The sequence below is a fragment of the Chiloscyllium plagiosum genome, unplaced genomic scaffold, assembly GCF_037043375.1.
Source record: "Chiloscyllium plagiosum isolate Xiang-an unplaced genomic scaffold, Cpla_swu_hap1 HiC_scaffold_3, whole genome shotgun sequence".
Taxonomy (NCBI): Eukaryota; Metazoa; Chordata; class Chondrichthyes; order Orectolobiformes; family Hemiscylliidae; genus Chiloscyllium; species Chiloscyllium plagiosum.
Window position 1 is genome coordinate 77,424,924 of NW_028270141.1, and position 27,832 is coordinate 77,452,755.

Genomic DNA, 27,832 nt, shown 5'->3' on the forward strand with positions numbered 1-27,832 from the left:
AACCTTCAGTTAAAAGGTATTTCCTATTTCAAGCAATCTCAAGATGCACAGGTCAGGGTAATGTAATAAAACCCAGCCCTCCTGAAAAACAAGCTCTTTCCCAGTGTCATTAGAAGATAGACTTTGCAAAAGGAATTTTAAAATAATGATCCAATCACAACTTTTTGCTTGTGTATCTTATGGTTTTATGGTCTTATTCTCATACAACAAAGGTGGTTAGAATTTTGTTCAATAAAGCTCCCAAACCTTGCAACTTTCAGAAGGACTCTGGTCAGGGTCAACTGTACAATTGGGAATTGGTCTCTATTATGCACTGCTATTGCTGATAATATATTTAATATTCAATATGAAAGGAAAATAGCAATAATTTTGCATTGCTAGTTCTCTAAAACAAAGGACGAACTGCAAATTGTAATGTATGAACTCATGCCCTTTCTGTAAATGTTAGACAATGAATTTTTTGGACATATCATTTTTATAATTTGTGGGACCTTGACCTTGATAACTTTCAGGACACCTCAGGCAAAGAATTAGTTTATGAAATACTTGCTGGCTTCTGTTACCATGAGGTTTGTACTTCGGGGTTGCATTCAATTTTAATGAGATAGCTATCTTAGGTTGTTCTGGTACTTTATGGTCTCTAATAGTTTTCCCTTGCCAATAAGTGACTGTTGTTTGCCTGAATTAGGTTCTGCCAACTTTTATTTACAACAGTGTACATAATACTGTTCTCTGTGATTACAATTTTCACTAGTAAACACTATTGTATCTTTTCTTCACAGTCTGTGTGCATTTGCTTGCCTCTGTCACTGTGACATCATGATATAATTATGTCATCTCATCTTCATATCCATCCACATGAGGTTACAGTTGATATAAAAGTCCATGTGCTAGTTCTGCTATTGAGTTTCCTGATTTGCTTTGAGGTCAGAAGATTGGATCCGGAGTTTCAGGAGCAACTGGATGTATTGTGAAAAATGAAAATTGAGGGCAGAAAATGTGGAAAGTAACTGACCATGAACTTTCTGAGATCTTAAATACTGAATGTTATCTGCAAACAGAACATTGACAGAGTTCAGACCCTTCAATCAGTCAGGGATTGATGAGGAGTGGAGGGTTTGTCGAGATATGCTGGAGCAATGAGCCGTATTCCATTTTCAATCTCTGAAAGAAGAAATGGCATAAAGCTAATAGGAAAATGTATGACATGCTATTCTCTGAACTGTAAACTGATCAGAAACTTAGCCATCTTGTAGGAACCATTATCATGGGTATCTTGATAGAAAATGATACATTAGGAAGCATGGCAAATTACAAACAACTCTGAGGAAACAATATTCATGAATCAATTAGACAATCCATGATCAGGCTTCCTGTGGTGTGGGCGGGTGAGGGGTTAGTGGTGGCGTTTGGGGTTGGGGCATGTAACCAGAAGTCATTCAGATGTAAAGATAGGATTTCACACAAAATAATTCTTTCGGGAACAATACTCAGGTAATTTGTAAAATTATTTGTGGCGATTGTAATATTCTTGAGTGACAGGTAACATTATACTGACTATCAATCTGTACCTTTCGAAGGCTATGTTGGAAAACTTGGGCAGGAGGCACAAATTCAGTTTCCCAAAACATTTTCTCTTGCATTCTCAGAACAACTCAGGCATTCCCGACACGCCTGATCAGGAAACTATTTGGTAACCATTAGCACGTCATGAATACCCATTAACGTACACCCTATTGGAATTGAAATGGGGAATACTCTTGTTAGGGGAGAAAGTGAGGGCTGCAGATGCTGGAGATCAGAGCTGAAAATGTGTTGCTGGAAAAGCGCAGCAGGTCAGGCAGCATCCAAGGAACAGGAGAATTGACGTTTCGGGCATAAGCCCTTCTTCAGGAATGAGGAAAGTGTGTCCAGCAGGCTAAGATAAAAGGTAAGGAGGAGGGACTTGTGGGAGGGGCGTTGGAATTGCGATAGGTGGAGGGAGGTCAAGGTGAGGGTGATAGGCCGGAGTGGGGTGGGGGCGGAGAGGTCAGGAAGAAGATTGCAGGTTAGGAAGGCGGTGCTGAGTTCGAGGGATTTGACTGAGACAAGGTGGGGGGAGGGGAAATTACGAAACTGGAGAAATCTGAGTTCATCCCTTGTGGTTGGAGGGTTCCCAGGCAAAAGATGAGGCGCTCTTCCTCCAACCGTCGTGTTGCCATGGTCTGGCGATGGAGGAGTCCAAGGACCTGCATGTCCTTGGTGGAGTGGGAGGGAGAGTTAAAGTGTTGGGCTACGGGGTGGTTGGGTTGGTTGGTCCGGGTGTCCCAGAGGTGTTCTCTGAAACGTTCTGCAAGTAGGCGGCCTGTCTCCCCAATATAGAGGAGGCCACATCGGGTGCAGCGGATGCAATAGATGATGTATGTGGAGGTGCAGGTGAATTTATGGTGGATATGGAAGTGTCCCTTGGGGCCTTGGAGGGAAGTAAGGGGGGAGGTGTGGGCGCAAGTTTTGCATTTCTTGCGGTTGCAGGGGAAGGTGCCGGGAGTGGAGGTTGGGTTGGTGGGGGGTGTGGATGTGACGAGGGAGTCACGGAGGGAGTGATCTTTTCAGAACGCTGATAGGGGCGGGGAGGGAAATATATCCCTGGTGGTGGGGTCCGTTTGGAGGTGGCGGAAATGACGGCGGATGATATGTTGTACATGGAGGTTGGTGGGGTGGTAGGTGAGGGCCAGTAGGGTTCTGTCCTGGTGGCGGTTGGAGGGGCGGGGCTCAAGGGTGGAGGAGCGGGAAGTGGAAGAGATGCGGTGGAGGGCATCGTCGACTACGTCTGGCGGGAAATGGCGGTCCTTGAAGAAGGAGGCCATCTGGGTTGTACGGTTTTGGAACTGGTCCTCCTGGGAGCAGATGCGGCGGAGACAAAGGAATTGGGAATATGGGATGGCGTTTTTACAGGGGGAAGGGTGGGAGGAGGTGTAATCTAGGTAGCTGTGGGAGTCGGTCGGTTTATAGTAAATGTCTGTGTTGATTGGGTCGCCCGAGATAGAAATGGAAAGGTCTAGGAAGGGGAGGGAGGAGTCTGAGACGGTCCAGGTGAATTTGAGGTCGGGGTGGAAGGTGTTGGTAAAGTGGATGAACTGTTCAACCTCCTCGTGGGAGCACGAGGCAGCGCCGATACAGTCATCGATGTAGCAGAGGAAAAGGTGGGGGGTGGTGCCAGTGTAGCTGCGGAAGATGGACTGTTCCACATATCCTACAAAGAGGCAGGCATAGCTGGGGCTCATGCGGGTGTCCATGGCTACTCCTTTGGTTTGGAGGAAGTGGGAGGATTGGAAAGAGAAGTTGTTCAGGGTGAGGACCAGTTCGGTCAGTCGAAGGAGGGTGTCAGTGGAAGGGTACTGGTCGGTACGGCGGGAAAAGAAGAAGCGGAGGGCTTTAAGTCCTTCGTGATGGGGGATGGAGGTGTACAGGGACTGGATGTCCATGGTGAAGATAAGGCATTGGGGACCGGGGAAGCGAAAATCATGGAGGAGGTGGAGGGCGTGGGTGGTGTCCCAAACGTAGGTGGGGAGTTCTTGGACTAAGGGGGACAGGACCGTGTCGAGGTATGCAGAGATGAGTTCAGTGGGGCAGGAGCAGGCTGAGACAATGGGTCGGCCGGGGCAGTCAGGTTTGTGGATTTCGGGCAGGAGGGCCAAAAATAGGGAACACAATTGTTCATGAACCCAATTAGATAATATGAGGCATGTACCAGGTGGGGTAAATCTTTCCTTCCAAATACAAATTTCTTTAGTTCTTTCGCTTCTTGACAACCAAGGAATTCAGGAGCATCTCTCATGAGGCATTGTTAAAACATGACACCGCTTTTGCCTTCCCTGGCATCTCCAAGGCTGAATGGGAGTGATGAGCAGAGATTGTATGATGCTCCTATGCCACCAAACCTTCAATCCTCTCATCTAACTAATTGATACAAATTGCAAAGGTTGAAGGCACAGTACAAACCCTTATAGGAGCCAACCGTTACGTCCAATTTGGAAAAGCCACAGTTTCTAAGTGCTCAGTAATAACCCCCTTAATAATTGATTTTGATAGTTCTCTCAAAATAGACATCAAGAAACTGGTCTACTGCTTCCTATTTTCCACTTCTCCCTCCTTCAATAGAAGGATTTGATTTGCTACTTTCCAGTCTGGTGGAACTTTTAAGAAGGAGATGGATATAGTTTTTTAGGGTTATAGTGATCGAAGGGTATGGGGAGAAAGTGGAAACAGGATATTGAGCTGGATGATCAGCGATGACCATGTTCAATGATGGAAGAGGCTTGAAGGCCAAATGGCTTTTTGTTCTTATTTACATATTATTAACCTTTGCAGATTCTAATTGTTTTAAGAAAATTGCATCTACTAGCTCATTAGCTTTTTTTAATAACTTAAGATGAAGCCCATCAGGACTTAAAATCTTATCTATCCACAGAAAAATTCCTTATTATCACTTCCCTAATGGTCATAATCATCTTCCTCTCTTTCTTCCATCTGCTACATACAGATATGACTGGGATGTTTGTTGTTTCCTCTATTGCGAAGACAGAAGCAAAGTATTTATTCATTACATCTACCATTTCTTTATTAACTGTTATAAAACCCCGATTCTCACTCTCTCAACAACATACACTCACTTTACTTACTCTTTTCCTATTTAGGTATCCCTGGGGACTCTTGCTAATTGTCTTATATTTCTACCTAGCTTCCCACTCATGCTGTAATTTATTTGCCACATAAACCTTTTAGTTTAGATTAGATTACTCACAGTGTAGAAACAGGCCCTTTGGCCCAACAGGTCCCCACTGACCCTCCAAAGAGCAACCCACCCAGACCCTACATCTAACACTGCAGACAATTTAGCATGGCCAATTCACCTAACCTGCACATTTTTTTTGGACTGTGGGAGGAAACCCACACAGACACGGGAGAATGTGCAAACTCCACACAGACAGTTGCCTGAGGCAGGAATTGAACCTGGGTCTCTGGTGCTGTGAGGCAGCAGTACTAACCACTGTGCCACCGTGTTGCCCACGGTGTAATATGATCAATTGTTAAACCTGCAGCTCAAAATTTCACAATTATACACTTTCTTCATTAGCTGAATACTTCCCTTGATATTTTTAGGCAACCACAGATGATGGGTTTCCCTTTGGAATTTTCCTTTATAATAGAAACATATTAATTGTGAGCACTCTGAAATATCCCTTAAACGTCTGCCACTGTTTCTCTACTGATCTATCTCTTGGCTTAATTTACATATTTTGGTGGAATAAGTGAGGATAATGCATAATTGTTTTCCAAAATGTATTCATGGAATGTGGGTGTCACTGGCTGGGCCAGCATTTATTGTCCATCCTGAATTGTCCTGGAGAAGATGGCCTTCATAAATCATTGTGGTCCTGAGGGTGGAGGGACACTGACAGTGTTATTAGAATTTGACCCAGTGAAGGTATGGTGATGGTTTGTGGTTTTGAGAGGGACATGTATGTGGTGGTCATGTTCCAAGCATCTGCTGGCCTTATTCGTTTAAAGACCACAGACCAGCATGTATGTTCTTGATTGACTCTTCTTCAAGAAATACAAAAATGTTAGATTGCCGCTTCAATGAATTTGTGAATGATCACAAAAATAAGGAATGAGTTGCATTTATATGATGCTTTCCAAGGCCACTGGATGTCTGAAAGCACTTTACAGCTAAATAAGTACATTTTTGGAACTGCAGTTGTGGTTGAGATGGAGGAAATGCAGCAGCCAATTTATGGTGAACATGAAGCCACAAACAAGAACATGATAGTAATAAGATAAATTGTACTCTGCTCTTCAAAACAGTGCCAAAGAATCTTTTACATCCACCAAAGCAGACAGCTTCAGATCAGATCAAAGAGTGTTAAAAATATTGAAGACCTCCAGTTTGTTGCCACGTTGATGCCTTGCATTACCACCTGCTATCTGCTGTATTTTCCTTCCTGCCAGATGATGAATATAGATGTCTCACTGCCTTTCAAACTCTTGCTGAAGCAGCTTCCAACTTTATTCTTTAAATGTGCAAGCAGAAAAGCAAGAGCTTGGTCTGAAGGTCTCTTTTGACGGCCAGAAAAAATATTTTAGCTCACAGTTAAAACATTCAGCGCTAATGTCCAAAACCAAAGTTCCTTCAAAGTTTCAACGATGCATTTTAGGAAGTAACTTCATAGCAAGCCTCTGGTGTTAGTTTATTGCATGATGACAAACAGTTTCTTTGTTAGATCAGTAAATGCCTGCGAAAAATCACAGAAATGAAGTAATGTGGGATAACTAGGACCCTATGTGCTAAAAATAATCATGCATCTGTACCATCACTTCTTTTCAGATTATGGGTGTTACTGATGTTATGTAAGAGTTTAAAGATCTGACAAAGTTAATACTGAGGAATGTATTAAGTAAAGCCTAATATGATCATGTCACATTGACTCATACAGTTCAGAAGAAGCCATTTGGCCCATCAAATCTGCATTGACAAATAAGAAATACCTGACTTCAATCTAATCTCATTTACCAGCACTTGGCCCCATAGCCTTGAATAATATGTCATGCCAAGTGCTCATCCAGGTATTTTTTAAAGGATGTGAGGCAAGTCACAGATGGTGTGTCAGCTTAGGACCATATAGGAGTAAGACAATTGAGGTCCCCGCATTGTCTCTGTGATTTTCCTCTACTCCACCAGATCAAGCATGACCCTTGGATCTACGTACTTGAAGAGGATGGTGACAATTTGACCGGCAATGTAATTACAATGGGTGAATAAAAGTGTCCACCATAGTGAACAATCTGAAGTAAAGAGTGCACACATTTCAACACAGTTGAATGGCAGATTGAGAATTCCAGTCAGCTCACACATACTGAATGTGTGTACGACTCCATGGAAGCTTTCACTGAGATGGGGTAAATGATGCCTGTAGACACAGAATGCTGTCTAAAAGAAGCTACTAGCTTGGAGAAACAAGATAATTCCAAAAGATGAAAGATGCCAATCTAGAGATCCAGGATATTGCAACTGTAACATTCTGTGAAGCATATTAGATTAGAGCTCATCCAGGTATAGAAATGGAGTAATTGTCTGTTTCAGCAGGGATTATGTTTTCAGTAAAGGAGATTCAAGAGATGAATTGTGCCCCAGTTTAAAGAGGTTCAGTGGTCTCACACTGTCAGGAATAAATGCCGAAACCTACAATCTTCCAAGTCCAAAGAGAACAGAAACAAAACAGAAATTGCTGGAAAAGCTCAGCGGGTCTGGCAGCATCTGTGGAAAAAAGTCAGAGTTAATTTTTTTTTAGATTAGATTACTTACAGTGTGGAAACAGGCCCTTCGGCCCAACAAGTCCACACCGACCCGCCGAAGCGCAACCCACCCATACCCCTAAATTTACCCCTTTAACCTAACACTACGGGCAATTTAGCATGGCCAATTCACCTGACTCGCACATTTTTGGATTGTGGGAGGAAACCGGAGCACCCGGAGGAAACCCACGCAGACACGGGGAGAACGTGCAAACTCCACACAGTCAGTCGCCTGAGTCGGGAATTGAACCCGGGTCTCTGGCGCTGTGAGGCAGCAGTGCTAACCACTGTTAATGTTTTAGGACAAATGACCTTTCCTCAGAACCAAGGAGTAAAGGTCCTTTAACAATAGAACAAACTCCAGGCAACCAGAAATTGTGAATTCAGAGATGGGGATGGAGCTAGGTGGTAGCAAATATACTACTATATGTACACAAATATATAAGATTAATAACAGAAAAAAAAGCTAGAGAGGAGATGCTGCATCAGAGTACAAGGATCTGGAAAGGTGAATGCTGAGGGGTACATGAAGCACCATCCAATATGGTGATTTACAGGGATACAGGTGGCCGCACAGAACAGTTTAGAATCTTGGAAAAGTCAGACTTAGCATTGGGGTCTCTGTCGTAATTGCAGCAACATTATTGAGGGGACAGTGATCACAACATAGCAGGAATTCAGTTTGCAGGAGAACAACTTAGGTCTCAAATGAGTATCATCAATTTAAATAAAGGCAATTACAGAGATGTGGAGAAAGAGTTGAAAGCCAGCTGTGAAATAAAGCAATGGGAAGGTCAGTGGATCAGACGTGGCAGACATTGAAGTAGTTATTTCATAATGCTCAGCTAAAATTTATTCCAATCCAAAAGAAGAGCTCAATGAAAAGGATGAACTACTTGTGGCTAACAAAGATGATCAAGGAGAGTATTCAATGAAAAACAAAGATATACAAAGTGGTGAAAAGAAGTTGTGGGCCAGAGGATCGGATGAATGGGACTAAAGGCAGAAACATCACCAGCCTGATGACCTGTATCCAAAGGTTTTAATGGAAGTAGCTACAGAGATCTCCACTCTCAAAAAGGATGATGACAATAACTTTCATCATGAGCAGCAGCTCATATAGCATAGTGATCTGACTGCTCATACACTATAATGGCTAGTGGAACACTGCACCTGCCCAAGTAACAATTGACTTGGCCCACATTTATTGTCTATTTCTAGTTGGTGTTTGCCTTCTTTAACAAGTTCTCACTGAGAGTTATGGCCAGATCTATCAGATTGAAGTGAGTGGATCTGGATTATTGTATAAATTTAGTTGCTAACATGGGGAGCTAGTACTTGAATTCACAATAGGGATTTTTCTCTGACTTCGCATTTCCAGCAAAGCCTACTTATAAAGGCCTTATATCAAAAATTCCATTATGTGCTGATCAGTACTTTTCCTAATTTTGATTCTTTGTGCCTCACATTTTGTTGTACTATTAGTTCTGCCATATCAAATATAAATATGTGACCTGTGGTGGTACTGTTTAATTTCCTTCTCTATTAAGCAGTTTCAGGTGGGTTAGGAATGAAGGTGTGAAATAAGGAAGTCAAAAATATTCCAACAAGAGGAAAGGGAAAATTGAAATTCTGAGTACCTCACATTTGGCTGGTTTAGGAATAGCTTTCACAGATGTCAAGGAGAAAGACTGTTTGCCTTCAGCCTTCCATGAGCCAGGAAATGTAAGCCTGTTGATTTGTTTTATTAACTTTGGAATATATGTACATCTGGAGAAATTATAGTAGTTTTGTTAAGAAAATTAATGGAGGACCTGGCAAAATCTAGAGTGAAAAGGAAATGTTTGGTGAATTTATTATCCAGTCTAGTAATGCTCAGTTTTTCAAATAACCGCCATAACATTCTCATTTAGTTTATGCAATGTTCCTTTCTTTATCTGATTATAACTGAGCCTGTATAGTTCACATCTGTACTTTACAAGGCCAGAGGGATAGTTTAAGCTTTATTTTAATGTGTCCCATGCTGAGTGTACAGACCTCCAGCACAACATTTAAAAATCCATCAAATCATTTGGAGCTATTTTGAAAAAGTCATTATGTTGTTGTTTTAATCCTAAATGATCTTGAACTTTCCTCTTCATTGCTTTGTAAACCCCTGGCATTTTGCAATGTCTAAACTCTGGTTTCCTTAATTTTGCCTTATGATTTTTTGGATGAGTGAATGAACTCTGTCTGTAGATTAAATAACTTTCTTTAACAGCTTCAGAAAACTGACAGATGAACACTCTTCTCCACCAACCTGACACCTTCAAGTCTGTCCCAAACAATATTGTATTTAATGGCTTTAAGAAAAATGACAGAAAATAGCATTGAAACCCATATATTTAGGATGTAACATATCAACTAAGTGTAAAACAGGCTTTACCAAAGGAATTGCTTGTTGTAAACTGCCCAATTTTCATTTCCATCAAAATACTTGCACCCATACAGCAAGGACATTACTCAATTTCTATGTGAAGATCTACCCTGTAGAAAGCACATGCCACAGAGACCCTGTCCTAACTTTGAAAAAGACAGCCAATGGAAAATAATGTGATTGCCAAATAAATTTTTAAACCTTGGAATCCTGGCTGAAGCTTCACTCACCAAGAGCACATACCCGAAATTCCAAAGCACCGCACATGGGCTCGATGGCTGGAAAACTATGCATAGTGCATGCCAACATTTTTGGTTGGTGATTTTGCAGGACACCTAAAGAACTATTGAAATATGCCCTCTTAAATCTTATTTTTCTTATAAAGGATTGTGCTATATGCCAGATTCTCTTCTTATCTATCCAGTCATAACCAGAGAATCATCTGAAATGACTTTGCTTCCCACATGGGTGGCTCAGTAGTTAATACTGCAGCCTCACAGTGCCAGGGACCTGGGTTCAATTCCAGCCTTGGGTGACGATGTGGAGTTTGTGCATTCTCCCCGTGTCTGTGTGGGTTTCCTCCCACAATCCAAAGATGTGCAGGTGAGGTGAATTGGCTATGCTAAACTGCCCATAGTGTTAGATGCATCATTCAGAGGGAAACAGGTCTGGGTGAGTTACTCTTCAGAAGGTTAGTGTGGACTTGATAGGCCAAATGGCCTGTTTCACATAGTAGGGAATGTAATGGAGGTGTTCTGGAAATATAGGCTGGACCATCAATTTTTTTTTCAAATTCCGTAGTTCAAATAATGAAATTGACATATTGCATATTCATATTATGTTTATGAATGACATGGACCTCATTAAGCTGTATTTTCCTGCTTTGAAGACATAGTGGTGGGAAAATAGAGGGGAGCAGTGCTGGAACAGATCCCCAATACATTTGCACCTCCAGTGGACATTCCCATGGATGGTCTACTGCCTATTCCATAAAGGCAGCCAGTCCTGTTTTGAAGAAGGGGTGCACCCAAAACATTGACTTCTCCACTTCCTGATGCTGTCTGGCCTGCTCTGTTCTTCTAATCTCTTGCCTGTCTATTTTAGGTTGTATTGCTGGCTCTTCTGTACTAACTTACGTTTTTCAAGTTTTTAAAATCTGTTTCTTTGTTATATTGTTTTTCTAATCTGTTTATTGAGTTTTCTTGCTGTTTTCAGGTTTTTCTAACTTTTGAACCCTCTGTGTAAAATTCAACATAAAATTATCTGGCTGCAGCCTTTGTAAATCTTCTTGCCTAAACTGAGGGTTAATTGCTGAGTCCCAGTACTTCTAAATCTTCAACTTTTCTTGACTTCTATTCTTGTTGTTGGACTTTTACCACTAGATTTGTTTGAATTTGCTAATTTCTGTTTAAGAAAATTCTGAGACCATCCGGATTCTGTAGCCCTGGTTCAAATTTATTTTTGGCCATTTCACTGTTCCTTGAAGTTCCTGATGGAGCGTAACATTGATCGATGGTGGTGCTGTTCATAACGTGAGGTAAGAATTCTCTTTCTCATTCCCTGGTCTTTCACTTCTGATCTTTGTACATATTTTATGTAAAGTTTTCCCTTAGGTATCTCTAACTTTACCTGTGGAGGTTTCAGTTACTCCTTTCAGAGCTTCGATCGTACAGCCTCAGTATTTAAAAGTGTGGCTGTTATTCCTTTCTTGCCCTAGTTCACACTCCTACTGTAGCACTTATAACCAGTTTCTGAGTGATGTTTCTTTTGCTCTAGGATGGTGAGTTTTCTTTTGTGCTGCTGCCACAGGTGTTGTTTTCCCTCACTGTGGATAATCTCATGTTTTTTCAGAGGGGTAAGAAACCAGGCCGGGCTCCGATTAGACTGGTTTGATACAGAGATGAAAAGGATTTTGAGAGGCCTTTTGTTTACGTGTAAGCAGATGAGACTTCAGGCCAAAATTGTCGTGTTTTAGAAGTGACCTGTATAATGAAAGGGGAGTGGTCAGCTCTCTAGCTGAGCAGTTTAGTTCAATCTTGAACTGGTGGGGAGTTCAACAGTGAGCTGTGTGGAAACTCTCTCTCTCTGTCTTTCTGCCCTTCAACTTCAACCTGTAAGCATGTGTTCCATTTATACTGGTTTTTAAAGGGAGTTTGCTTATTGGGACTGTTGTGTGTATTCAAAACAGCATAAATTAAGTCTAGTTTGGACAGACGGAGTTCTGTAGGGGTTCTTTATTCTGTTCTTTGTGTTTTATTGTGTAATTTTCTACATAAATTTTTGTCCTTTTAAAACCTGGTAGTCAACCTAGCTAACTTACTCCAGATAATTTTCACTGTATACTTATCGAAACAAATTGCAAGGTTATGGTCTGAGCTGCAAGCTTAAGAATGTTTTAAGTAGTCTGGCCTCGTCCATAACAGATTAGGGGCTCTTTGTGGGATTTTAAACAGCGAGTGGTAGGTGCTAGTGTCTTTATTTTAGGTATTGGTTTGGTTGGGTAGACAAAGCTTGGACTAGGAATGGCTTTTTCAGTCGCTAAAAATTTTCTGGAAGTGGATACAGTGACTTGGAAGTTTTACAAAAAGTGAATAAGACCAAGTTTCAAGAATTAGCTGACAAGCTGGAATTGGAACTGCCTGCTTCTGTGAGGAAATGAGAGAGAATTACAGCAGTAGCTCAGCATTTAAACTTGCTGGAGAAATCATCAGAATCTATATAGATGGCAAGAATTAAATTGTATATGAGGCAGCTTGAGTTAGCGGCGAGAAATAAGGAAAGGGCAACAGTTTGAAATACGATTAAAAGCAGAAGAGAGAAAAAAGAGAGAGCTTTTGAACTTTAAAAACTGACACTTAGAAAGAAAAGTCAGCTTAAAAGGCTGGAGATAAAGGTGGAGGGTAGGCTCAGTGAGAACATAATGTGAACTGATGTGAAAGAGCAGAGAGTTAAAACAGCAAGGTTAGCAGCTGAACTGGCTGATGATTATGAGCTTGTCCATAAAATCCAGTTTGGCTTCCAGATCAATTTCAGTCCATGAGGGATAGAAATTGGGGCAGAGAAATCCTCACGTGGAAAGGGAAAGGTAGATCTCAGTGAAGATCATAAGGATAACTTCCACAGGGTAAAAAAGAAACTCTTGAGGGGAACAAAGAAGTTAAAAAGCTCCAGTGTTTTCATTGTAATAAAGTGGGCCATACAAAATCACTGTGTTGGTGGGCTAGGAGAAAGCCAGATGCAGGAAAACTAGACAGGTCTGGGAGTTTGTTTGACTAGTAACAAAAAGCACAAGAGAAGTTAGACAACTGCCTCACAGTGTACAAGATGATCAGAGGTTGATTAAGGAGGAAGTGCCAGATCTGCTTAAAAAATATACATGCAAGGGTAAAGTTTATTCACATAAGCCAGGAGCAGTAGGTAAGGAGGTTAAAATATTAAGGGACACAGGATCATCTCAGTCTGTAATGCTGAACGATGAGGAAATATGCACGCCTGAGGGACTATTGCCAGAAAAGGTACTTGTAACAGGGAAACAAAAAGAGCTCAATTATGTAAAGTGAGGCTAGAGAGTCCAGAGAAGAGTGGAGAATTTGTGGTCAGGGTACTGGACAAACTCTCAGCTCCAGGAATACAGTTTGACCTTACAAATGACACAGCTGATTCACTGGTAGGTGTGCTGCCTACTCTAGTTGAAAAACCAGTGGAGACGCAGGCAATTGAAGACATGAAGAGTGTTTTTCCAGGAATTTTCCCTGATTGCATCATCACAAGTAGGAGAGATCAAAAGGCACCAATAAGGAAGCTGGCATAGTGTTATCCAAGTCCAATTTTGATCAGATAAGTGAACCAGAGAAGGAGCAAATAGGTAAACATGCAAGTATCTTTAGCTCTGCTAGGTGATTGAATTACAGAAGAAAGATGAGAACTTGAAACAGTTATATCAAAAGACATTCCTGTGAATTATTACTTAACAATTTATATCTTAATAAGGAAATGAAGACCATTCAAACAGATGAGAAATAGGCAGAGATTCATCAAATTGAATTGCCAGTAGGTAATAGAAAGGAGGTGCAGCGAGTGGCACATGATCTACCACTTGGAGGTCATTTGGGGTGAGGAAAACACAGGCTAAAATACAGACATTTTTACTGGCCTGGACTACACAAAAATGGAGTGGAATTTTGCCAAATGTGGCTTATTTGTCACCTAATCGGAAAAACACAGGCAGTAATAAAATCTGCACATTTAATACCTATTCCAGCATTTGAGGAACCTTTCACAGAGTCTTGGTTGATTGTGTAGGTCCCCTACCTCAAACAAAAAGTGGTAATAAGTATGTATTAACAATAATGGATGTGACGACGAGATTTCCAGAGGCAATCCCATTATGCAACATCACAGCTAAAAGGGTTATAGAAGAATTTCTTAAATATTTTACTAGATATGGACAACAAATAGAGATCAAGGATCAAATTTCACGACCAAACTATTCAAGGAGGTTACTGATAACTTGGGAATAAAGCAATTCAAATCTACTGTGTGCCATCACAAATTGCAGGGAGTGCCAGAGAGATGGCATCAAACAGTAAAGACCATGTTGAAGGCTTATGGTCAGGATTATCCAGATGACTGGGACAAGGAAGTTCTGTTTGTCCTTTTTGCATCAGAGATTAACCAAATGAATCGACCAAATTCAGTCCATTTGAATTCATTTTTGGGCATGAAGTAAGAGGACCGTTAAAATTGATGAAGGAGAAATTAATAAGTCAGAATTCAGAGACCACCCATTTGGACTATGTGTCAATTTTTAGAGAATGATTAAACAGAGCTGGTGAGTTGGCTAGACAGCATTTAAAAGTATCACGACATAAAATGAAACAGGAAGCAGATAAAAAATCACAAATTTGCAATTTTACAATTGGTGTTACCTCCGGTGACAGGTGAACTTTTAATAACAAGGGTTAGTGGACCTTATCAAATTGAGAACAAATTGAGTGTGGTGAACTACTTGATAAGGACTCCAGACAGGAAAAAATCTCACAGAGTGTGTCATAGGCTCAAAGGTAGAAGATAGAAGGTGGTGGTGGAGGGTTGTTTTTCAGACTGGAGGCCTGTGACCAGTAGAGTGCCACAAGGATCGGTGCTGGGCCCTCCTCTCCTCTTTGTCATTTACATAAATGATTTGGATGCAAGCATAAGAGGTACAGTTAGTAAGTTTGCAGATGACACCAAAATTGGAGGTGTCGTGGACAGGGAAGAGGGTTACCTCAGATTACAACAGGATCTGGACCAGATGGGCCAATGGGCTGAGAAGTGGCAGATGGAGCTTAATTCAGATAAGTGCAAGGTGCTGCATTTTGGGAAAGCAAATCTTAGCAGGACTTATCCACTTAATGGTAAGGTCCTAGGGAGTGTTGCTGAACAAAGAGACCTTGGAGTGTAGGTTCATAGCTCCTTGAAAGTGGAGTCGCAGGTAGGTAGGATCATGAAGAATGCGTTTGGTATGCTTTTCTTTATTGGTCAGAGTATTGAGTACAGGAATTGGGAGGTTATATTGCGGCTGTACAGGACATTGGTTAGGCCACTGTTGGAATATTGCGTGCAATTCTGGTCTGCTTCCTATTGGAAAGATGTTGTGAAACTTGAAAGGGTTCAGAAAAGATTTACAAGGATGTTGCCAGGGTCGGAGGATTTGAGCTACAGGTATAGGCTGAACAGGCTGGGGCTGTTTTCCCTGGAGTGTCGGAGGCTGAGGGGTGACCTTATAGAGGTTTACAAAATTATGAGGGCCATGGATAGGATAAATAGACAAAGTCTTTTTCCCTGGGGTCGGGGAGTCCAGAACTAGAGGGCATAGGTTTAGGGTGAGAGGGGAAAGATATAAAAGAGACCTAAGGGGCAACTTTTTTACGCAGAGGGTGGTACGTACATGGAATGAGCTGCCAAAGGATGTGGTGGAGGTTGGTACAATTGCAACATTTAAGAGGCATTTGGATGGGTATATGAATAGGAAGGGTTTAGAGGGATATGGGCCTGGTTTAGAGGGATATGGCAGGTGGGACTAGATTGGGTTGGGATATCTGGTTGGCATGGACGGGTTAGACTGAAGGGTCTGTTTCCATGCTGTACATCTCTATGAGTCCATGACTCTATATGAATATGCTCAAAAGGTATTTTGATAGGGAAGGAAAGCAAGAGGAGAAGGTGTTATTGATCACAGGACAGAAGGAAGAACCAAGTTCAGAGGATTCTGAATTGGATATTCCTCAAATCAAACTGGACAATGAGGGAGTTGTCAAAAATTGGGATAAATTATTGAGTTACCTTCCATATGAAAATTGCAATGACCTGAAAAGGTTATTACTATCAAATGGTGAGATATGTAGAAATAAACTGTGAAGTACTAACCTAATTGTGCATGATGTAGGGATAGGAGATGCTGTTCCTATTAAGCAACATCCTTATAGGCATAACCCTCTAAAGTTGGCACAGGTTCAGAAGGAGATAGAGCGCATGCTCCAAGATGGCATAATCGAACTGAATTACAGTGACTGGAGCTCACCCATAGTCATAATGCCAAAGCCCTTATTCCTGATGAAGGGCTTTTGCCCGAAATGTCGATTTTGAAGCTGCTTGGATGCTGCCTGAACTGCTGTGCTCTTCCAGCACCACTAATCCAGAATAGTGTATATGTGTGTTTAGACTACTAACCGGGTTTTGAAGGGTTAAAAATGAAGCCATTTTTTGATATTGATGGTTAATTTATTTTTAGGGGGGAGGTGTCACAAAGTTAGTCCATTTTTTTCTAACAGCTGTTCCTTGGCTCAAGGATACTCTGTCTTTGAGTACTTTTTTCAGAGAAGTAATAAACCAGGCTGGGCTCCAATCAGACTGGTTTGATACAGAGATGAAAAGGATTTTGAGAGGCCTTTTGTTCACATGTAAACAGACAAGACTTCAGACGGAAGTGGTCATGTTTTAGAAATGACCTGTATAATGAAAGGAGAGTGGTCAGCTCTCTAGCTGAGCAGTTTAGTTCAATCCTGAACTTGTGAGGAGTTCAACAGTGAGCTGTGTGGAAACTCTCTCTCTCTCTGACTTTCTGCCCTCCAACTTCAACCTGTAAGCATGTGTTCCATTATACTGGTTTTTAAAGGGAGTTTGCTTATTGGGACTGTTGTGTGCATTTGAAACAGCATAATTAGTTTGGACAGACTGAGTTCTGTAGGGGTTCTTTATTCTGATCCTTGTTTCATTGTGTAATTTTGTGCATAAATTTTTGTCTGTTTTAAAATCTAGTAGTCAACCTAGCTAACTTACTCCAGGTAATTTTCACGGTATACTTACCGAAACAAATTGCAAAATTATGGTCTGAGCTACAAGCTTAAGAATGTTTTAAGTGGTCTGGCCTCGTCCATAACAGATTAGGGGCTCTTTACGGGATTTTAAACAGCGAGTGGTAGGTGCTAGTGTCTTTATTTCGGGTGTTGGTTTGGTTGGGTAGACAAAGCTTGGAATAGGAATGGCTTTTTCAGTCGCTACAAATGTTCTAGAAGTAGATGTAATGACTTTGGAAGTTTTGCAAAAAATGAATAAGACCAAGTTGCAAGAATTAGCTGACAAGCTGGAATTGGAACTGCCTGCTTCTGTGAGGAAATGAGAGAGAATTACAGCAGTAGCTCAGCATTTAAACTTGCTGGAGAAATCATCAGAATCTATATAGATGGCAAGAATTCAATTGTATATGAGGCAGCTTGAATTAGAGGCAAGAATAAGGAAAGGGCAGCAGAAAGCAGAAGAGAGGAAAAAGAGAAAGGAGAGAAAAAAAAGAGAGCTTTTGAACTTCAAAAACTGACACTTAGAAAGGAAAGTCAGCTTAAAAGGCTGGAGATAAAGGCTGTGGGTAGGCTCAGTGAGAATGCAGTGTGAACTCATGGGGAAGAGCAGAGAGTTAAAGCAGCAAAGTTAGCAGCTGAACTGGCTGATGGTTATGAGCTGGTCCGTAAAGCTTGGTATGGCTTCCAGAATCAATTTCAGTCCATGTGGGATAGAAATTGGGGCAAGGAGAAATCCTCATGTGGAAAGGGAAAGGTAGATCTCACTGTAGTTCATAAGGATAACTTACCACGCACAAAGCCATGTTGACTATACCCAATCCGTCCTTGCCTTTCCAAACACATGTACATCCTGTCCCTCATGATTCCCTCCAACAACTTGTCCACGACTGATGTCAGGCTCACTTTAAGATAAAAAGGATAAGTTTAAAGGAGATGCGAGAGGCAAACATTTTACACAGAGTGTGGTAAGTGCCTGGAATGTGCTGCCAGAGGAGGCAATGGAAGTGGATACAACAGCAACATTTAAGAGGCATCTTGATAGATATATAAAATGGCAAGAAATAGAGTGACACCGACCGCATGGGGGGAAAAGGTTTTAGTTTAAAAAGGCATCATGTCAGTGTAGTCTTGGTGGGCCAAGGCACTTGCTCCTGTTTTTTGTTCTTTGAAGAAGAAACATGCTAAGAGAAAGACAAGGCAACCACAGCTGGTGAGGGAAGTCAGGGACAACATAAAAGCAAAAGGAAAAGCATACAATTTGGTGAAGATTAGTGGGAATCAAAAGGATTGGGAGGTCTTTAAAAACCAGCAAAGGATAACTTAAAAAAAGCATTGCGGGAAGTGGGTAAAATGAAATATGAGGACAAACTAGCTAGTAAGATTAAAGAAGACTGTTTTTTTAGATACTGTGTATAAAATTTATGAGAGACAGATGAGAGTGGACTTTGGACCGCTGAAAAATGAGACTGGAGAAATATTAATGGGGATCAGAGAAATAGTGGAGGAACTGAATAGGTGTTCACAGTGGAAGAAACCAGCAGCATACCAGAACTTCAAGAGAGCCAGGTGTTAGAAGTGAGTGCAGTGGTAAGTGCAGGGGAAAGTGCAGGGGAAGCTGAAGGGTCTGATGGTGGATAAATCATTCTGATCAGATGGTTTACACTCCAGGGCTAATGAGGAAGGTTGCTGAGGAGGTTGGAGAGGCATCAGTTGTGATCTTTCAGGAATTACTGGAGTCAAAGTCGGACCCGGGGACAAGAAAATGACTAATATAACATCCCTATTTAAGATGGGAGGGAGGTAGAAGACAGAAATTATAGGAGTGAACATGGAGAATGTGTTTCCACTATTAGGAAAAACTAGGACCTGAGAGCACAACCTCAGAATGAAGAGACGATCCTTCAGAACTGAGATGAGGGCATACTTCTTCGGTCAGAGGGTGGTGAATCTATGGAACTCATTACCACACAAGGCTGTGAAAGCCAAGTTATTTGCTTTCCAGATAGACATGTTCTTGATTGGTAAGGGGATCAAAGATTACAGGGAGAAGACAGGAACATGTTTTTGAGAAATATATCCGTTATGATCAAATGGCGGAGCAGACTCAATGGGTCAAATGGCTTAATTCTGTTGCCATATCTCATGGAATCTAAGTGACTTTGTCCATGCTGAGATTTGTGACAGAACTGAGCAAGAAGTCATTTGAGGCCGGTCTCGATGTCAGGAGCATCACATTCCATCATTTTTGCTTTTCATAGAATCCCTACAGTGTGGAAACAGCTATTCTGCCCTACAAATCCACCGAAGAGTATCCCACGTACACCCATTCCCTACACGATTACTCTATATTTACCCCTGACTAATGCACCTAGCCTACACATCCCTGAACACTATGGGCAATTTAGCATGACCAATTCACCTGATGTGCACATCTTTGGATTGTGGGAGGAAACTGGAGCACCCAGAGAAAACCCACACAGACACGGGGAGAATGTACAAACTTCGCACAGACAGTTGCCTGAAGCTGGAATCGAACCCAGGTCCCTGAGGCAGCAGTGCTCACCCTCAAGTGGTGACAAGTGGCGAGGCTTTCACTCGGCAGTGGGGAGTTGTAAATTATGTGGAATTATTGCTTATAAAGTGCCCCCGTTAATGTCCTAACTCGGCTCAGTATTATTCAGCTCTCTATTTTACCAAATGTAGCAAACATGTTAGATCTTAATAAATCTCAAAGTAGAAACCAATGTAGAGCCTTCTGAATTCAACTTGCTGCTTGTTTCGAAGGACATCCATGTTGGTTTGGACCAAACTGTGCCATTAAACATAATCCACAGGTACCAATTACACACATCCCTTTTCTATGGAAATTGGCACCTGGCATTTGCCATAGCCTGGCAGGTCCTTTGGAAGTGCAGAGTCATATTGCATGATGCATCGACAACTCGCTGTTGGGCATGTTGTGTGGGCAAAAAGGAACCTAGCTCATAAGGGCCAAGCTGCAACGCATAAGTGTTCACATGTTTGGTTCACACTCATTGTTAGCATGGTGGCTCAGTGGTTAGCACTGCTGCCTTACAGCGCTAGACATCTAGGTTTGATTCCAACCTCGGGCGACTGTGTGTGGAGTTTGCACATTCTTCTGTACCTGCGTGGACTTTCTCCCACAATCCAAAGATGTACAGGTTAGGTGAAATTGGCCATGCCTAAATTGCCATAGTGTTCAGGGATGAGTAGGCTAGGTGCATTAGTCAGGGATAAATATAGGATAGGGAAATGTGTCTGGGTGGGTTACTCTTTGGAGGGTCGGTGTTGACTTTTTTGGGCCGAAGGGCCTGTTTCCACTCTGTAGAGACTCTAATTCTAATTATATGTTCCATGTCTTACCTTGCCATGCTGTGCTGTGCTGTGCCAATTAGCTCAATCACACAATCAGGCTGCTTGCCTTGCTGGTCAGTAGTCCTCAGTCATGGTCACATACATCTTGCTGGACAGCAGTGTGCAAAATCAATATCATACCTGAACCACATGCCAGCTGTTTACATGGCAAACCCACCGCATATGCAGCAAGTCAGCGGCCATGTCTCAAAGCCTCAAGAGGAGTAGACCTCACCAAATCTACTGAACTATACATAAGTCAGGGGGACCCAGCTCAGTAAATCAAAGGCAGCTTCCTTTACCTGTCCAGAGGATTGGCTACTATAGAAAATGTACTTCATCCTGGTTCTGCACTCCTGATGATGAGTTATGGTCTGTCCTGTGGCTCCACAGCGGCCAGTCCGGGGGTAGTGATAACCCTGTCAGGGAACATCCAGCCTGCAGGCAAGGGTCCAGCAGTTCTTATCCAGGGCTGTGTGGTTGGGTTGCTCAAGGGAGTGTGTCATTGTCAGTCCATAGGTCCATCCTCCGAACTTGAGGGGACAGGGAGTTGGGGAGAAGTTGTGTGGGGGTGGTGGGAGTAGAGCACTTTGCCGGAAGGAAACCCCTTGGATCTGGAGCTGAGGCCGTGGGGAAGGGGGTATTGATGAAGGTGAAATAGGGCAACAGTATCTGCAATGGTGTCACTGTAAAATATGGATGGGTATGGGAAAAGATCTGCCACCCTGCCAACCTATGATAGCCCACAAAAGCAGAATTGGCCAACAGTACCAAAAAACACTCAGAATGCCTAAGCAGATGCACAGGCCAAATTAGACAGCCCACCCAGACAAGGGAATACTCTTCAAGCTCACTAACAATGACAGAGCACCACAGATATCCCCAAGGCCAGTTTCACAACCCAGCAATACCAAAGCCACACAAAAGAGCAGGTCAGACAGAGAGGCACCAGCAAGGACATTAATCCCATAACAAGACAATGGAAGCACCTCAGAATTCAGAAGAGACATTAACACGTACCTGCGAAGAGGAATAGAACCATCGATACTGTCAGGATGTTGCATTGTCTGGAGGAACAGGACATTCATCCGATAACTGTTTTCCAATTAGCTTCCTTGTAACTAGATTACTCCATTTCCAGATAGATTGTATTTTCCCCATTTCTTAATCAGCCTTATTGTGCAGCACTATTATAAAAACTGGTCTCATCCTCAGCTCTGGGAAGAGAATCCTTGACTGCCTGGGCAGACTGTCTGTACTGTTTCAGCTTAGTCAGTTTCTCTTCCGGCGATATCCTATAACAATAAACTGTTTGTCAATTTCACTTTGAGCTGTGTTTTGTGATCTCTAACCCATTGGGCAAATTTCTCCAACAATGGGAAAGTGGTGATGCAGGATAGGAGTGCACTCACAATCAGGAGCACCCTGGCTTCAAAGTGGTACAGTGAAAGACCACAATTGGCATGGTCACCTCATTTGCCAGTGGGTAAATGTGGGTGTACTGATTGGGTGAGGATTTGGGAAATTGCGAAGCTTCTGGGATATGGATATTTGGGAGCTGACGGATATGTTGATGTGGAGACTCTAAGCTACTTGTGGAGAAGCTCACTCACTGTCACTATTCTATTGTTTTGGAAATGGCAAGTGGGAAAAAGTGAGGATTGCAGATGCTGGAGATCAGAATCGAAAAGTGTGGCACTGGAAAATCACAGCAGGTCAGGCAGCATCTGAGGAGCAGGAAAGTCAACGTTTCGGGCATAAGCCCTTCAGCAGGAAATGGAAAGTGCACAATGGGAAATGCAATCACTGTGAAAACACTCGAGGTCCAGGGTAAATGACTTGACCTATGAAGGGCAGCACTGCAGGCCCCACTCATGTTAGTGCTCTTAAAGAGAAAGAACATTACACACAGCCCCCATATAGGTCTAGGACATAGACCGGCAGGGTTTCCCTAATCCCCAGCCATCTTAATGCTTTGAATCCCTGCATGTTTTGATCCTGTCTGCTCCAGACATTGCTTCAGACTCAATTAGACAAATACTTTATGGACACAGAAGTCAGGGAAAGAAAAGGGATGTTGTTGATTGGTGGTCAATGGTGTCAACAGCCTCCATTACCCGGTATACACCCGGTTCCTCCTACTTCCACAGAGTATACATGGATATGAAGTTAGATCTCATGCTGAAATAATAACATTTGGGCTACTTAGACAGATGTAAAGTGAAAGCTGTGTCATTTATATAAGAAATATGTAATATATTGTGCAGTGCATTGTCACTCCCGGCAGCAAAGTGCCCTCATTAGGTTTTCTTCCTCCTCACTCTCCCATTACATCTTAGTGTATCCCTGGTTCCACACCTCACAGATAGGAGCCTGTACGGCAGTGAAGCCGATCGGCCCTGGAGGTTAGACTGGACAACACTGAGGGTGCTTGTATCTGGATGGCCCGGCCACGCTGAAGGTCTTACTGCCTGATGCAAATGGACCCTCCTTCAAGAGTTGGAGGTGGCCAATGAGAGGGGTCGATAGAGGGCCCAGCCGCCTCTCTTGGGAGGTGGGGTGGCATATGTGATTCCTCCTCCAGTTGGGTGCCTCCTGACACCAGCCTGTCATTTTGTGAAAAAGGAGCACCAGAATGCATGGCAGGTTCCATGTTACCCTTTGGTTGTGAGGACTGTGGAGTATTGGTTTGTGTGTCTCGCCAGCAGATCTTGAGGGTGCTTGACCTGGCTTTCCATAGCAGCTGCCAACCTGTCCAGACTTGAAGCTTCAGTGACTCATGGTTCATTCAACAAATGGTTTGGGTGAGTGCAGAAAAGATGCAAACTCTCTGAAACTATCCCTGATTGGCATCTGAAATGATTATCCAAGGAAGTCGAAATTGGGTTTCACTGGATCTTGAATTTTGAAATATTCATGAATATATGGAGAACATTGTTGCACAAATTCAGCACAGTTGCCCTTTGTTTCATGTCCAATCATTTTGATGCCTCTGCATGGCACACTGTATAAGTGGCTCGGGTTGTCTGACTATGATTGCAATGAGGTGCTCACCAGATTGTATTTCCATACTCTCAAAGCCTAACATTCACAGTGAGGTGTCAATGCCTGGGCTGGCTGGGGTGCAGAAGATAGATCACTGCTGCTTGCTCCAATACTCTCTCCCTCAGAGGTTGAAGTGGTGGTTTCTAGAGATGTCAGCTGTTTCTCTGCAGTGGTGGTGGAAATGTGGGATAGGGAGGCTCTGGCAGGCACTTGTGTGAGTGGCAGAGTGGGCAGTTTGCGAGAGGTGAGTGCAGAAATAGAAATAGATGTGTGTGAGAGAGGAAACAGAGAGAAAAATGTGGCACTTATCCATACCTTCTTATGGCACTGCCAGCTATTCCTCTGGACCACGGAGATGACACTGACCAGGCTGAGAGTATCTGCTGTTGTGGCCTCCTCTACCATCCACCGGGAAGAGGACTCCTCACCTCTGCAGAAGCACCCCCCGACTGAGATCTTCTAGTCCCTGTTAGGAAATTGCTGTACCATCTTCCCCTCCTCTGACATTTTCAGATTCTGTCTGTGACCAAGCAGGGCAGCTTTGAAACGGCTGCGCTTATCTGTTTGCATAGCAGCTTTTTTAAAGATGGTGCAGGCACATGAGATGCCAGTCTTTCAGTAGCTATCAGCTGAGATTCGATTTGTTTTGGGAACAATGTATGGTAAGATAGGTCTGGAATCAAACGTGAAGGATGCCATGTGTTCAGAGTAAGTAATCAATGAGCCAAGTAACTTACAGCAAGAAAACACATTCAATCATGCTGCAGTAATCCCTCCAGAAAACTCGATGCAACTTGAACCTAGCCACAAATATGTAAGATTCAGCTGTCAAGGTCTTCTTAAAGCTGTAAAGCTCTTAAAGTGGTAAACTTATTGCTTCCTTTTTTTTCTTTTAGTTTTCTTCTGCATCTACTGAATTTCATATCCTCTTGGTGAGGCCTGTCAGGCCTACACTGCTACATCCATGAGGTATTTTCACAAAAGATCCACTGCTGGCACATTATGTTATTTGCTACCTCTAACAGTGACTGGTATTGGAAAGGAGTCGTTTATTGTAGTTGTCTACCACCACTCCTCCAGAATATACCATCATAGAGTATCTACAGAAGAGGCACTGCACCATTCACCCCTTCAAAGCCATTGCCTTCTAAAACAAACAAGAAACTTTCAGTTGTCTTGGGAACTATAGCCTCTTTAGATTAGATTAGATTACATTACAGTGTGGAAACAGGCCCTTCGGCCCAACAAGTCCACACCGACCCGCCGAAGCGAAACCCACCCATACCCCTACATTTACCCCTTACCTAACACGACGGGCAATTTAGCATGGCCAATTCACCTGACCCTGCACATCTTTTTTGGACTGTGGGAGGAAACCGGAGCACCCGGAGGAAACCCACGCAGACACGGGGAGAACGTGCAAACTCCACACAGTCAGTCGCCTGAGGCGGGAATTGAACCCGGGTCTCAGGCGCTGTGAGGCAGCAGTGCTAACCACTGTGCCACCGTGCTGCCCACAACTTGTGCTCTTATTCCAACTTGTGCTGATTCACGTATTGTTTGGTAATGAATTTGCAGATGTAATTAGAATCATACTCTGAATGCTGTAAAATAAAAATGCCTTGTCAAAAGTTCTTCAAATAGGTTGACATCTTGAAGTAAATGATTCAAAAGGGATATTGTAAGACAAAAGACATTCTAATTGGCAATGACAATTGTGTTATGGCAAGTTTCATCATTTTACCAAATATACATATTTAAACTGGATTTTGGGCAAACAAATTTTAATCACAAGGGCAAGAAGAAAAGAGCGCATTACTTATTAAAAAAAATCAGGAATGTGCCTTTGGGTTGAGGTGGCCACAGCTGGATGGAGGGGACCCAAGTCAAGACCAGGCATTGACTGAACCGCAGGAGGCTGGGTTTCAATGGTGAGCTACCTGTTCGTTTTGGGAGACCCAAACTACTTAAATAATGGGTCCTGTAGAGGCATCCAAATGCATGGACATGAAATAAAGGCGACTGTGCTGAACTTGTGCAGCAATATTCTCCATATTTCCATGAATGTTTTTGAACCCCCAGTGAAAGTCAATTTTAACTAAATTGGATAATCTTTTCATATCCTTATCAGGAGACAGTTTTAAAGAGCCTGTAGGTTGCAGATTTTCTGCGCTCATCTAAAGCAATTGCTGAATGTAAGATGAGTCACGGAAGTTTCAAGTTTCAATCGTACTGATAGCAATTGTAAGCCAAGCATTCCTGTATACGTGGCTGCAAACATCAGCTCACAATGTCAATGGCTCTAAATGGCTTTAGCAGAGCACTCTCCAAGCCTCACTACAAACAGATAACATTATGGTCTCAAATGGAGAAAATGCAACTTTTTAAGTCTCAAGAAGCACAGTAGCCAACCCATTTGCCACAAAACATTGTAATTTCCTTAATCAGGAGACAATTCCCGAATATGTGCACACACAATGGAAGACACTAGAAAAGCTGGAATAACACATATCGGCATAAACTGCTCAAATAACCATGCGTCGCATGAACATACCTTGCTTTTTGAACCTTGTGTGCTGGCCAGTGTCTGCCCTAGACCGATCCACATTTAACTTTACAAATGACAGAGCACAAAGCTTTGGTAATTAGAGTTCAACAAGAGGTCATCCACATTGTATCAATTGCATGTTTTGATGTAAGTATAAATCGTCTAGTAATTAGGTAATCACGAATTCAGTTTGCCAGCTAGCCTTGGTTGTTCGGGAATCTGCAGAAATAAAAGATGAATCTCAGGAGCATTGCTGTGCTGTAAGAGCCCCTGAAAGTTCATGGTGCCCAAGTGACCAATAATTCATAATCCAGCTCTGCTGAACAATCTTTAACATTGTTTAGAAAATCTTGATTTTATTAGCAGTTGTAATCAGATCTTATCACGAGTGCAAAAGTTAGACAAGCAAAAATATTGTCCTCACTTTCTGTAACTTTCGATCCACTTTATGTTTATAACTAAACTTAATCTTGAGAGGAATACGCGGTCTTTTTAGTAAATCATAAATTATGGGGAACATTTTTGCTTTTGGGGGTGTCATGTCAAGCACAAAAATTTCATATTATGAACTTGCAGCGAATACTTGAAAAAAAGGCTGATGAGTGTGAAGTCTTGCACTTTAGATGAAATAACAAGACAAGGGAGTACTCAATGCATGGCAGAAGACATTAGAGAGCTCAAAGGAACAGAGGGATCTTGGAGCATTTGTCCACGGCTCCCTGAGGGCAGTAAGGTAGATTAATAAGATGGTTAAGAAAGCAAATGGGACACTTGCCTTTATCAGTCATGGCATAGATTATCAGAACAGGGAGGTTATGTTTGAGCTGAACAAATCTTTGGTTAGATCACAGCTGGAATATTGTGTGCTGTTCTCATCACCTCACTATAGAAAGGATGTGATTGCGCTGGAGGGGGTGCAAGGAGTTTCACAGGATATTGCCTGAGATGGAACATTTTAGCTATGAAGAGAAGCTGGATAAGACCATAAGACTATAAGATAGAGCAGAATTAGGGCATTCAGCCAATTGAGTCTGTTCTGCTGTTTGATCATGGCTAATATGTTTATCAACCCCTTTCTCCTGCCTTCTCCATATAACCTTTGATCCCCTAACTGATCAAGAACCTATCCATCTCTGCCCTAAATGCACTCAATAACTTAGCCTCTACAGCCTATCACAGCAATGAATTCTACAGATTCACTAACGTCGGCTGAAAAAATGCCTCTAAAGGGTTGTCCCTTCACTCTGAGACGATGCTGTCAGGTCCTAGTCTCTTCTACTAGTGGAAATCTCTCCACATCCTAGACTATCTAGGCCTCTCATTATTCTGTACGTTTCAATGAGATCTTTCCTCATCCTTCTAAGCTCAATCAAATGTAAACCTGAAGTCACCAACTGCTCCTCAAATGACAAGCTCTTTAGCCCCAGGGTCATTCTTGTATACTTCCTCTGGAACCCCTCTAAGACCAGTACATCCTCATTATATATGGGATGCAAAACTGCTCACAACATTCCAAATGCAGTCTGAACAGAGCCTTATACACTATCAATAGTATATCTCTTCCCTTGTACACTGGTCCTCTTGAAATGAATGCTAACATTGCATTTGCCTTCCTAACTGCCAACAGAACCTGCTTGGTAACTTTAAGTGAATCTTGAACTAGGACCCTAAGTGCCTTTGTCCTTCAGATTTTCCCCATTAAGGACATACTCTACACCGCTATTCTTCCTCCCAACATGCAAAACCTCATAGTTTTAAATATTGTAATCCTTCTGC

At 42.4% G+C, this 27,832-nt stretch overlaps 1 long non-coding RNA gene across 2 annotated transcripts; it reads right to left on the minus strand.

Moving 5' to 3' along the window:
- Positions 1-200: 200 nt before the first annotated feature.
- Positions 201-26,258, minus strand: LOC148150609 (uncharacterized). 2 transcript variants are annotated; one of them, XR_015751846.1, is made up of 3 exons: positions 26,063-26,258; positions 17,877-17,990; positions 201-1,164 (listed from the first exon to the last, which is right to left on the minus strand). It is a non-coding gene; the product is annotated as an uncharacterized LOC148150609 (long non-coding RNA). The 2 variants fall into 2 exon arrangements; XR_015751848.1 differs by lacking the exon at positions 26,063-26,258 and adding an exon at positions 21,484-21,744.
- Positions 26,259-27,832: the final 1,574 nt, after the last annotated feature.